The 13,115-nt window shown below is 50.4% G+C and overlaps 1 protein-coding gene across 7 annotated transcripts in view; it reads right to left on the bottom strand.

Moving 5' to 3' along the window:
• The window catches only part of KLHDC8B (kelch domain containing 8B), a 42,913-nt gene extending 40,404 nt beyond the window's left edge, over positions 1–2,509 (bottom strand). For 2 of the 7 annotated variants that reach the window (XM_083493162.1, XM_083493160.1), the window contains exon 1: positions 2,226–2,446. The gene's annotated coding sequence lies outside the window, so the exon portion shown is untranslated. Of the gene's footprint in view, positions 1–514; positions 743–1,541; positions 1,647–2,136 lie in introns of those variants that run through there. The other 5 variants (XM_083493163.1, XM_083493161.1, XM_083493159.1 and 2 more) reach the window with 4 other exon arrangements.
• Between the last annotated feature and the right edge of the window lie 10,606 nt (positions 2,510–13,115).

Raw genomic sequence — 13,115 nt, 5'->3', positions numbered from 1 at the left:
TGGGCTTGCTTCGCAAGACGACAATGTTCCTGCTGGTTTTTTTTCCTCCTCCCCCTTTTTCTAAGCCGCTAAGCCGCTTATCAGCTGATCCGATAAGCCGCTAAAAGCTGCTAATAGCGCTAATCCGCTAATCCGTCAATGGGCTTGCTTCGCAAGACGGAAAAAAACGCTAGACGAAGAGAATAACAACAACAATTTTTATATGCCGGCCATCTGACTTGCTTGCCCCAGCCAGGGTGGGCAGCTCCCAAGAAAAAAAGAGTAAAAACACAACCCAATTGAGCAACCCAATTAGGTTACTCACTTCCAGAGTGTTGCTATTTTGGGAGCAGGATTCAAACACATACCAGGAAAATCAGGTAGTACAACAACTACAGCTGATCCGGAGGTCTGGTTCAACAAACCCGCTTCCCCCAAAAGATTGTACTTTTTGCCAGCGTGAAGAGGAAATGCACGGATAAGTGTGGGATGACATCTGCTTCAATGGTGGAAACAAATCAGGATGAATGCTCACATCAACAGGTGTCTGGATGGACCCTCGATGGGATCCACTCACTTCTTTCCGTTGCCGTCCTCTTTGAGAAGAGTCTCATCTGTTCAAACGAAGCATTGCGGAAGAACTGGGATCAGCCAACGACGCTTTAGGGCAGGTATAAAGAAGTACTTGTCCACATGGCGCACAGTTAAAACGACAGAACACCTTGTCTCCAATTTGGTGACAGCCAGTCACTTAGACAGCTTCAGAGAGATCAGACGATATGGAGAAGAAAGTCACGATGGCAATATATGCTCTCTCCGGGATCAGAGTCTGTTTGGGTCTAGGTGCCCCTTGCTAGGGGGTGCACGGGGAAGGGGGGGCTTTGTACCGTGCTTGGTGGGCCAGTCCCCGAGGCGTCTGACTGGCGAGTGTAGGGAGCCGGGGGCCAGACTAGGCAGCCGTTGCTCTGATGCAACAGGGCAAGTGAGAGCAAGCTGTTAGGCTAATGGAAGAGAAGCTCTCCTCCCCAGGAGTTTCAGGGAAAACAAAAGTCTGAAGGGGAACCACTATAGAAGGGACGGGCATTAAAAATAAAGCATTGGAGGGGTTAAATGTGACCAAAAAAACTCCTGATATTTTGTGCACTGCTATTAAGCCAGCGTAAGAAAAACACCAACCAGTCCAGTATCCTGGTTGGCCAGCCACTGTGAGAAAAGGATGCTGGACTAAGCGCTGGGCCATTGGCCTGATCCTGAAAGCTCTTTTTTATGTGCTGTTTGCACTGCGAGCTGCTCACCTGCCATGCCCAGCAATTCAGAGGCAACCTCCAAGAGGGGAGGTAGAGCATGACCATCAGGTCTAGTGGTCACAGAATTGCAGTCCGGCTTGGCAAAGAGTTTAGCAAGACGTAAGGGCTGTGGGTGGACAACAACGTTTTAGCTTGGTTAAGAAGGCAAACAGGAGTTTCCTCCTGAGCTTTCCTTTATTGTTAATATCATTTCTCACCTTCCAATCTTTTCCCTTCTTCAATCCCGTCTTCACAGTCCCCGGTGTATCAACCTACCTGGCTGCAGTAGATATTCCTTGCCAAAATGTATAGGCTCAAGCTACCTAACAGCACGGAAGAATTGGCGACAGAGCACTCTGCACGTGCTCAGGGGCACCGCCGGCACGGCGCTGAAGACAGGCCAAGGACGAACGCCAACCCAAATCAACGCCCGTCCCCAAACACACCTCCTAAGCCCAACTCAGTTCTCAGCGCCACCCACACATCTCCCCCAGGGGGCAGGACAGAAGGAAAAGTAGACTAGGGGGCGCCACACCGGGGAAGAACTGCGCCGGTCTCCGGCTCGCCTCGCAGCTTTACTCGACGGCGCGGAGACTTCGCAGCCCCGGGCGGCTGGAGGAAGGGCTGGGCCGGCTCCGGGACGTGCGCCGCCGCTCGAGGGAGTCGCGGGGGCTCTCGAAGCCCCCCCCCAAAAAAAAAACACACCCAATGGCCGCAGAAGGTGGCGCGCTGCGCCAAGCTCCGGCTCCTGCGCCCCGTCGCCTCTCTCCGGGCGCGCAGCCTTCCCGGGCTCCCTGCGGCCTCTCTCGGCTCGCCCAGGAAAAACTTTGCAGAGGAAGAGGAGGAGTCGCCCCCTTCCCCACTCACTCACCCGGCCACCGCAGGGCTCCTGGACGCCCCAGTCCGGCGATCGGAGTTCTCCACCCGACGGCCCCGGGCAGCACCGCGCGCCGCGCTCACCTCCCCGGACTGCGCGGTCCAAACTCTGCAGGCGCGCCGGGCTGGCTGGGGTGTTGTTGGAGGGGAGGGGATCGCGCCTCCCTCGCGCCTTCTTCTCGCGGCTCCCCTGCTCCGATCCAGCTTCTCCCCTCTCGGCGAGCTCCTCTATACCGCGCAGGGGGAGGGAGGAAGGGGGGAGGTGGGCGGCGGGCAGGAGGGGTGGGACGCGGCCGCCGCCGCCGCCGCCACACACGCCGCGCGCTCTCTGCCTTAACTCTTCCTCCGCCGGGCGCAGCAGCGCGCTCGGGACAGGCGCTGGGCAGCGGCGCCCGGAGCCCCGGGAAGGCGGGGAGCGCGCGGCGCCGAGCTGGCCGAAATTCCCTCCGCCTCGAAATGCGACGGCCTCTCCTCTCCCGGATCCTCTCCTTCCTTCCTTCCCTACCCCGCACCCACCCATCATCCCGTTCTGTTTAGTAGGAATTTTAACATTTCCATTTTCTGAACGGTTAAAAAAAAAATCCTATATGGAACAATTACATAAACGGAGCGGGGTGGTGTGTTTTGGTGGGGGTTTTTTTGAGAAGCGGAGAAAACCCAAGGAAGGACGCTGCTGGAACAAAACAACAGGATCTCTTCCTGCAGGCCGGTGCAATCCCTCACCCACGCCAAAGACCCAGAGAAGGCGGAGCACATGAAGAAACATACCTCCTCCACCTTTTTTAAAAAAACATAGGAAGCTGCCTTTGTCCATCGAGCTCCATATTGTCTGCACTGGCTGGCAGCAGCTCTCCAGGGGTTCTGGCAGGGGGCATTCCCAGCCCTGCTGGAGATGCCAGGGGTTCAGCCTGGAACCTCCTGCCTGAAAAGCAGAAGCACTACTGCTGTGCTCACTCATCAGCCAGAACTGAAGGAACAGGAGGGCTGCCGGCCTTCGCTTTTTACAACCTCCGTTTCAGGCCCTTGTGCTACAGGAGTGGGGGGGGGGGTTGCACTGGGAAGTGGATGCAGGAGCTGCACTGCAGGGGGTTGGACTTATATGAAGCTCCGGGTACCTTCCAGCTCTACAGTTCTATGACCCTGTGCCGCTAGGTCCAGATCTCCATTCATAAAAGCTAAAAGCAGCAAACACCATCTAAAGAGACGGTGAGACTCTCCTTTCACACACAGTGGAGGGACGACGCCACATCTGCAACACAGGCAGCCTTGCATTTAGGCACTTGCCTGGTAGCTCAAGGTGTGAAGGCATGCTGGTCAGAGGCTCCTTTCCTCCTCTGCCTTTTAGCATAGAAATCAAGCTGGCAACTAGAAGGAAAGCCGCCTGCTTTTCACCCAGCAGAGAAATGCTCACCACCGTCTGACAGCCCCTAGCAGGCTAGATCATTTTAAGAAGATTCTTGCATGCAAGAGGCTGCTATAATGCTTGCATGCTTGTACAGTGCAAACGTGGATCTTCCCCCACCCTGTTTTCTGTAACCTGTCTTTAATTTGTGCTGTTTCAATGTCCGGCATGTGGAAGATTGCTTAGGAATGCTCATACCCACCAACCCAGAGCTCTGATCTCACACAACCCCCTTGTGCTCCTTTATTTTTCCTTCCTGGATCTTGGACGATTCGCCCCTTGCTTAGCTAGCACCCGTTTCCTTTCGCAGCGATCCACCATCCCCACCCAGCTCGTGGGCTTCCCAGCTAACAGATTGCAGTTGAATCCTGACAAGACAGAAGTACTGTTTTTTGGGGGACAGGAGGTGGGCGGGTGTGGAGGACTCCCTAGTCCTGATTGGGGTAACTGTGCCTCTGAAGGACCAGGTGTTGGTGCTGACCTTTAAACCCCTAAACAGCCTGGGTCCAGTATACCTGAAGGAGCATCTCCACCTCCATCGTTCTGCCTGGACACTGAGGTCCAGCTCCGAGGGCCTTCTGGCGGTTCCCTCGCTACGAGAAGCCAAGTTACAGGGAACCAGGCAGAGGGCCTTCTGGGTAGTGGCACCTGCCCTGTGGAACGCCCTCCCACCAGATGTCAAAGAGAAAAATAACTACCAAACTTTTAGAAGACATCTGAAGGCAGCCCTGTTTAGGGAAGCATTTAATGTTTAATAGGTTATTGTATTTTAGTGTTCTGTTGGAAGAGTGGCTGGGGAAACCCAGCCAGATGGGCGGGGTATAAATAATAAATTATTAGTATTACTATTATTAGTATCAGTAGCATTCCATAATGGAACAAAGGCAGGCTAGGAAACTAATGAAAATATCCTAGGAAGCTATTGCAGACCATTGGCCCCATTGGCTCGGTTTGGGCTAGTGGCAATCAGAGCCCAGTAACTTATGAGAGCCAGAGGTTCCCCTGGTCCTGATCTGCAGGGTTTCCAACACAAATTCCCCCCCCCCCCCAGCCTACCAGGAGATGCCTGCGGTGGATCCTGGAACCGTCTGCATACCAAGCATGGGGTCTGCCACAGAACTGCAGCTCCTTCCCTTTAAGAACAAAACGAAACACAGCAATTCTTCAAAGAGAAGCGGCTTTTCCGGACTGCTCCCTTTCCAGCTGGCCGCTGGCATGCAGTATACTTCTCCTTAAAAGGGGAGGCAGTGTCATGTACAGACAGTATTTGTTTGGGTGGTGCAACATGGAGAAAGCTGCCCCGGCAGGGCAACCATTGTCAGGGGATGGGCCAGGGGGCCTGAGGCTGCTCTTTTATGCTGGGTCCCGACTCTCCTGGCTTTCCCTCCTTTTCTAAAACCGTTTTACTTTGCTTACAGGGTTTCTGCGCATCCAGGCCCCATCAGACACACACACGCTGCCACCCAGCACCTCGATTGCTCAGATTTAAAGGCGCACATACTGTATGTATATCAGCATATTAAAGGTAAAGGGACCCCTGACCATTAGGTCCAGTCGTGACTGACTCTGGGGTTGCAGCGCTCATCTTGCTTTATTGGCCGAGGGAGCCGGCGTACAGCTTCCGGGTCATGTGGCCAGCATGATTAAGCCGCTTCTGGCGAACCGGAGCAGCGCACAGAAATGCCGTTTACCTTTCCGCCGGAGCTGTACCTATTTATCTACTTGCACTTTGTCAAGCTTTCAAACTGCTAGGTTGGCAGGAGCAGGGACCGAACAACGGGAGCCCACCCCGTTGCGGGGATTCGAACCGCCAACCTTCTGATCGGCAAGTCCTAGGCCCTGTGGTTTAACCCACAGCACCACCCGCATCCCTATATCAGCATATACCCCGAGTGTTTTAAGTATACCTAGCGGAATCCCTACATCACACATAACGTTCAGTGCGGCCTAGTGGTTAGTGTGTCAGGCTAGTACCCAGGAGAACAGGGTTCAGACCGCCACTCTGCCAGGAAATTCACAGGGTGACCTTGGGCCAGTCACTACCTCTCAGCCTAACCTACCTTGCATGGTCGTTGTGGGGTTTAAATGGAGAGGGAGAACCACATTCCCTTGGAGAAGGTGGCATATAAATCCAATCCATCAAATTTTACTTCCATGAAGAAATGTATATATGAAAAATACATAAAATATATGAAACGTCCAGTTGGTTTCTGGCTATCCAGTTCTCTGGCAGCTGCCTGCATCCATCTGTCATATGTTGACAGTTTGCCAGAGGTGAGCAACTGGCTCAGGACTGAGTGCCTCGTTCGAAATGCATAATTAGTGAGAAGGCTGCAGCTAATTTGTTCGTTTAGGGGACAGGCAATGAACCTACCTTGTGCACTGTTTGCATGAATGTGATGTAAAATAAGCCAGAGATGTCGGGCATATTGGATTTATTATGCAATATTAGTCTGGAATCATAAGCCACACTGTATGTAAGAACACAAGATTTTCTCCACCTGCTTCCAGCCAGCCTGGGACTTCACAAGCAGTGCATTAAGCTTGTATGAATCTCCTGTTGCTAGTCCCTAGCATATGGGTAATAACAGATATACTATTTGTATACATGGAAGTGTTTTTGGTTTTTTTACTTGTCGTGGTTAGTAGCCTTGGTAGTCCATTCCTCCATAAAGTTGTCTTAATTTTTTAATTTATTTTTTTAAGTCTTATAAACTGGTGGCCACCTTCACATCTTGGAGGAAAAGATTTTGTGCATGAATTAAAGTATAAAAAGCACCACTCGAGTCTTAAAAAAAAACTCCAGAACTCCAAACCAATTAAAATTGACATTTTAATAACTTAATAGATCTGTGCTTTTAAAGCATTTGTGTATACTTTGTCACCATCTTTCAAACCTTATTTCCATAAACATGACAAGTAGATTTGCACTTGATGAAGTAAGTTACAGCCTTCAAAAGTCACGGAAGCTTCCATGGCAGACATTAAACCGGTGCAAGATGCTTTTCTCTTGTGTTTGCAACGGATGAACAGTTGTAGAATGTTCTGACAAGGATAACACCGAAGATTAGATGTCATGTGCAAAAGGTAGTTCTGTTCAAACTGGACCCAACTTTTTTTTTTTTTAAAAGGCTCCTGGGCTTTCAAAAGGCAAAAATATCACAGGTGAAACCTTTTGTCTCAATGCACAACTGCCTGCTAGGAAAGTAATTTGGCAACGCTACATATTAAAGGGTCAGAACTTCTACGTCTTGAGTGGCAACTCATATCCTATAGTCATCTTCAGAACAAAACAGGGCACCCTGGCCTTTAGCGAGATAACTGGAGGATTTGCGGGTGGGGGAGAAAAGCAACTATTCCCACCACTGCAAGATCATGACTGGAAAAATCTGTGCCTATTAAAACTCCCTCCTCTTGTATACACTATTTAAAGACACAGGAGTCCTTTAGAGGAGTTAGTCTAGCAGCTTTTATGATTGTTCACAGTACACTGCGAGGGAAGTTTGCAGAAAATTGACATAAACATTATTGATTTGCAAGGTTCATTTGGCCCCCCAACATATAATCTGCATGATTTCACCCTGAACACCAATTACCTTGTCCAAAATGAGTTTGGGCAGCAAGGGCAAATAGCTTTGGCAAGCAAAGGAGATGCAATCTGTGCAACAGAAGCTGCGTATTGCACTGTGTGGAGGAGTGAAGTCCTGGACTGATGCTCAGACACAAAAGGCGAAAATGGAAGATTAACCCCCAAGATGAGAGATGGGTAAGGAGAAAGGGGCAGGGCCCATACTTATTGGATCTAAAAGGGCATACAGAGATGGGGGTACACATAGCAACGTCGCTTTTATTTCTAGATTGCCCCGGTTTTCTTTTTTGACAGAAGCCTGACACAGCGAATGCCGCGGGGAACAAACTTCCGATGTAAACGCTCTTAAAAGGGCCAGTATAAATGCTTAAGGCCCATGCATGGCCAAACTTGGCTCTCCAGATGTTTTGGGACTACAACTCCCAGCATCCCTTGCTAACAGGACCAGTGGTCAGGGATGATGGGAACTGTAGTCCCAAAACATCTGGAGGGCCGAGTTTGGCCATGCCTGGTTAAGCTCAACATAAATATCTCAGATCAATATTGCTTGAATAAACCTGCCTTCAAAAACAAGGTTATGGCTCCTGCTGGCCTTCCTCGGAATCCCAGAACTGCGGAGTTGGAAGGGACGACGAGGGTCATCTAGTCGAAGCCCCCCTGCAAATGCAGGAATCTCTTGCCCAAAGTGCGGCTCAAACTCATAACCCTGAGAATAAGAGTCTTGTGCTCTACTGACTGAGTTATCCCAGATGTAAGAAAGTGCTACAATTTACAATGCCCCAGGGTTAATCCTTGACACATTCATAATTTTTAAAAAAATGGAATGATCCTGCCCTGCTCTGTACACAAAAAACCTTTAGATGCATGTTTATGCTTGGAGAGCAGTTTGCACGTCCTCTTCTTGTTTCATCCGGAGTAAATGGGATGATGCGAGGTGACATCTGGCATAACGACGGCACCCAAGTCTTCATTCAAAACTGCTAGCGGTACAATCCTATCCGTGCCGACTCAAAAGTAAGTTCCGTTGAGCTGAGGGAGACTTACCCCCAGGGGTGTATTGGACTGCAGCCTAAAAGCATTTAGAATTCCCATTACCAAGGTAACATTGAAAGGGGGGGCAAATGGACTCTCGCTATGGGGGTTGTGAATATAAAAGGGTGGGTTAAATGCAAGAGCTCAGGTTTTGAGCATGTATTCAAAAGGTGTCTTGTGCGTATTCAAAGAAAAGGGGATGTTGGAGAGAGAGAGAGAGAAAAGAGGGTGTCACACAGAAAAGCAGAGAAAAAGGTGGTGTGGAAAATGTTTGTGTGAGACAGAGAAAAGGGGGTGCAAGAGAGAGAAAAGGGGCACCCTCTTTGGGCTCTGTATGCTCCCACTGACAGCTTTGGTTTCACCCCACCCAACAGTATTCCAACACCCCGCAACCTGGGCATAGAAACAAACGGTCGCTAGCCCTGTCTTAAAAGTGCCTTGTGCGCGCAGCAGCTGAGATTGTGGAGCCAGGAGAGTGGTACTTGTTTGGGATTAATCGGCCTTGAAATAAAAGAAAGATCCGATCTGGGCACGGGCGCTGCTAGGAGATGAGTGGGTCTGTTTGCCAAGGGGCCACTTCAGAAATGGCAGCCCGGCAGAATCGCGGCATTCTCCTCCTTGGCCGAGAGCCGCGGGGCTGCCAGCTCTGTACAGGTGCCTCCTCGCACGGCAGGCTGCGAAAGCGAAGCCTCCAGCTGCCTTAATCCCTCAGTCTCGATGGCAACTGAATTCATAATTGATGAGGAGAGGCTTTGGGGAGAGAGCTGTCAGTCACTTGTCAGGCAGAGAAACAGGTGGAGGGACAGGACCACACGCTTCCTGAAGGAGCAGCGCTCTGCTTGGAGAGGGGCTTTGCATCTGGCACACAAGCCCCTTCTTTCAAAGACAGCCCCCCAGCCAAAGGGGGGCAAGTGGAACTGCGCAGTTCCCCCCGCACTCCAGCACATCCCTTGTGCAATATTAAGCCACTGGGTCTTCCCATTCAGACCGGTTTCGAAACAGATGATAAAGCAGCCAACATAGCGAGCCGCTTCTTTGGGGGCAAAAACAGCGAGGCAAACACCTTGGATCAGTCACACGGAGAGGACAGTTTGCATAACACTTTTTAAATGCGCAAACTGCCCTGCAAAAGCCTCAAGCATTTCCAGAATACTCCTGTGAGACAGGAGATTACTAATTTCCATTTGCAGCTGATGCCCCCAACAGCAGGAGCCTGCCTAGGCTTCAGCCAGTGGGGAAGCCCTTGTTGTGGGTCACCTCACGCCCAGCTGCCACTCACTGCGCTGCTGCAGAAGGGAGCTGGAGGTGATGCAGCAAAGCACTGGTCCACCCAGAAGGTGGAAGAAGACTCAAAACACGCCTTGCACTTTGCATAGATCCGCCCAACCCATATTTCCAGCCTCAGTGTGGATGGGCCCAAATCGGACCGAGGTGGAAATCTGAGCTGCAGCTATCTTCCTAGGATCACGCTGGTTCTGCATGCTTTCCAATCTGCACAGACACCATTAGGATGGAGCGTGTTGGTTATGACTGTTGCCTGCTTGATGAACCTCTTCTGCCAGAAAGACCTTGAATCCTATGCACTAAATAAGTCACCTCCTCCCCTCTGCTTCCTTGGCAACCCCTTGACTGCATTCTCCTCCAGGCATTATGAACAGGAATGACACCCAGAAAAGTACCCTTGTTGGCTTCTCCCCAGGCTCTGGCCCACCCTTCTTCCAAAGGGCCAAGGAACAAGCTGGACCAAAGCGAGGATCCATCGAAACCAGCATCCCGTCCTGACAGATGCCACTGAGACATGCACGAGCGAAGCATGGAAGCAACAGCACTTCTGCAGGGCCCGATATCCGGGGGTACATCATCTCTGAATATGGATGTTTTTTTACCTAATACAGTGGTACCTCGGGTTACAGACGCTTCAGATTACAGACGCTTCAGGTTACAGACTCCGCTAACCCAGAAATAGTGCCTCGGGTTAAGAACTTTACCTCAGGATGAGAACAGAACTCGTGCGGCAGCAGTGGGAGGCCCCATTAGCTAAAGTGGTGCTTCAGGTTAAGAACAGTTTCAGGTTAAGAACGGACCCCCGGAACGAATCAAGTTCTTAACCCGAGATACCACTGTATGGCTAATCATCATGGATAAGTGTATCCTCCTCAAATCCATCCAGTGAGTTTTTAAAGGTAAAACAAAACAGAACAAAACACCAACCTCCAAGAGGCAAATGCAAGAAGGCACTTGGTGCCCATGCAGTTTCTTTAGTTGCATATCTTATATTTTCAGATGCTTCTCTTTCTAAAAGTCTGTGACAGTCAAAAAGGGATACGACAGATAGTAGATGGACCTAATAAGAAGGAATAAGCTGGCTTGATCTGTGAAAAATCCACGGGGTTTCTGTTCCAACTTTGAAACTGGCTGCTGGAAGCTCTTCTGTGGCACAGGCAGGCGACAGGGAATAAGAGATTCCGAATCAACATCAGGAAGACCTTTCGGATGGTAAGAGCTGTTCGACAGTGGAAGAGACTCCCTGGGAAGGTGGTGGACTCTCCTTCCTTGCAGGTTTTTAAGCAGAGGCTGAGTGGCCATCTGCCATGGATGCTTTCGCTGAGATTTTGGCATTGCAGAGGGTTGGACTAGATGCCCTTTGGGGTCCCTTCCAACTCTAGAATAATAAATAATAATAATAATAAGTATTATTATTATTATTATTATTATTATTATTATTATTATTATTAATACCCTGCCCATCTGGCTGGGTTTCCCCAGCCACTCTGGGCGGCTTCCAACAGAACATTAAGATACAATAGTCTATTAAACATTAAAAGCTTCCCTAAACAGGGCTGCCTTCAGATGTCTTCTAAAAGTCTGGTAGTTGTTTTTTCTTTTGACATCTGGTGGGAGGACGTTCCACAGGGCGGGTGCCACTACCAAGAAGGCCCTCTGCCTGATTCCCTGTAACTTCTCATAGTGAGGGAACTGCTAGAAGGCCCTCGGTGCTGGACCTCAGGGTCTGGGCAGAACGATGGGGGTGGAGACGCTCCTTCAGGTATACTGGACCAGGCCATTTAGGGCTTTAAAGGTCAGCACCAACACTTTGAACTGTGCTCGGAAACGTACTGGGAGCCAGTGTGCGTCTTTCAAAATTCTACGATCTCGCCTTCAGGACAATCTTCAGCTGAGCAACATTCCTGCTTTCTCAAGGCTCTTTTGCACTTTATGTTACATTTGCTCAGCAGCTCAGCAAAAAGGGGGGGGGGGTTGAATACAACCTGAAAAGACTTGAAGCCGACTAGGAACAATAGCTTCCCCAAGCTGATCCTCCGCCAGCTTTCTTGCCAATGCCTGGCAAAGGAGTTGGGCTCAGCCTCCCGCTGCTGGGGAGGTAAAGCTATTCTGTCAAATGCCTCTTTCAAGCAGCAAACGGGAGCTGTGGCCTCGCAGCAGCAACAATAGGCACAGCCAGCCTCTCTGCGGGGGGTGGGGGGGCGGGAATCCTGCAAGCACAAGTTTTGCCACAAAGAGCTACAGCACCCAGAAGGGTGCTCTCGCTGTTCTATACAGAATAGGGTGCGGGTCCTCCCGTACAACAGGGAGAGGTGGGCAGGCAAGCAGAACTGAGACAAGGATGGGAAACATGTGACCCTCCACTGTCCTTCTTGTTGTTGTTGTTTTGTCGTTTAGTCGTGTCCGACTCTTCGTGACCTCATGGACCAGAGCACGCCAGGCACTCCTGTCTTCCACTGCCTCCCGCAGTTTGGTCAGACTCATGCTGGTAGCTTCGAGAACACTGTCCTTAGAGCACATCTATCACCCCGGCTGTTGGGCCAGGCTCACTGGGGCTGATGGGAAACTAGGAAGCTGCCTTATGAGGTGAGGTGAGAGAGGGAGAGAATCGCTGTTGGCCACCAGGCAATGGCTTTTTCCACCTGACCTGCCCCACCCTCCAGCCCTATGAGCCTTCGCAAGAGAGCTGCTTCCAGAGGAGAGAGACTCTGTTTGCCATCAAAGATGGCTGGTTTCACCTGGGCTGCCCCACCTCCAGCCCAAGGAGCTTTCAGAAGGGAGTTGCTGCCACAGGCGTCATGTGGACGCAGGTTTTAATGAGCTGAACCGTGGTAGATTATGAGTCATGAGTCAATGTGCATGAACTTAGTGATTAGTTTGCGTTTTTGGCTGCTGTTTTATTCATGTTGTTAACAGGGCCGTCTTAAGTATATCCAGTGCTGTGGTGCAAAGATCCCACCAGCACACTCCTCCCCCCCCCCCCCCCCGTTTCCCAGAGTTGCTGACCTTTTTGAGGCACTGCCGGCAGCTTTGCGGGGCTGGAGGAGGCAGGCAGCAGCTGGAAGGCGGCTCCTCTGGCAGGGAAGAGGTGCAGGCTCTGGGCGTAGCGCTGCTTCAGCGAGGCGGGCGAGGGCAGCGAGCTGATGCCAGGAAGCGCCGCGTCCAGCCTCCGCCTCTTCCCTGTCGCCCTCCAGAACCTGTCGCCCCGGCGCCCCGCCCCACTTGCCTCTATGGGAAGACGCTCCTGGTTGTTAATATTGTTTTATAGCTCATAAGGGCTGTATTGCTTGTTCATCACATGGTGCAACTTTTGCTTTAACTGTGATGTTTAGCTTATTTTTCCGTTGCTGCTCTGTTAACGGTGTTGCCTCACTGGCGATTTGTTAATTATCCCATATGTTTTATGCCGTCTTTGTGATGGGCTATTACATTCTATCTTGTTATTATTATTAATTTATTATTTTATTCCATGAACCACCCCGAGATCTCTTGATGAAGATCGGTTAAATAAAATAATGAATGAATGAATGAATATTGTGTGTATTGTGTTGATGAAGATCAGTTAAATAAATAAATAAATGAATGAATAAGGAATGAATGAATGAATATTGTGTGTAAGCCACTTTGGGATTCCTTTGAATGAAAAGCGACGAAAAAACAAAAGAAA

The sequence above is a fragment of the Podarcis liolepis genome, assembly GCF_965112155.1.
Source record: "Podarcis liolepis genome assembly, chromosome: 2".
NCBI classification, from domain to species: domain Eukaryota; kingdom Metazoa; phylum Chordata; class Lepidosauria; order Squamata; family Lacertidae; genus Podarcis; species Podarcis liolepis.
The sequence above is the reverse complement of the archived record's forward strand: the minus strand, read 5'-3'. Positions and strand labels throughout refer to the sequence as shown.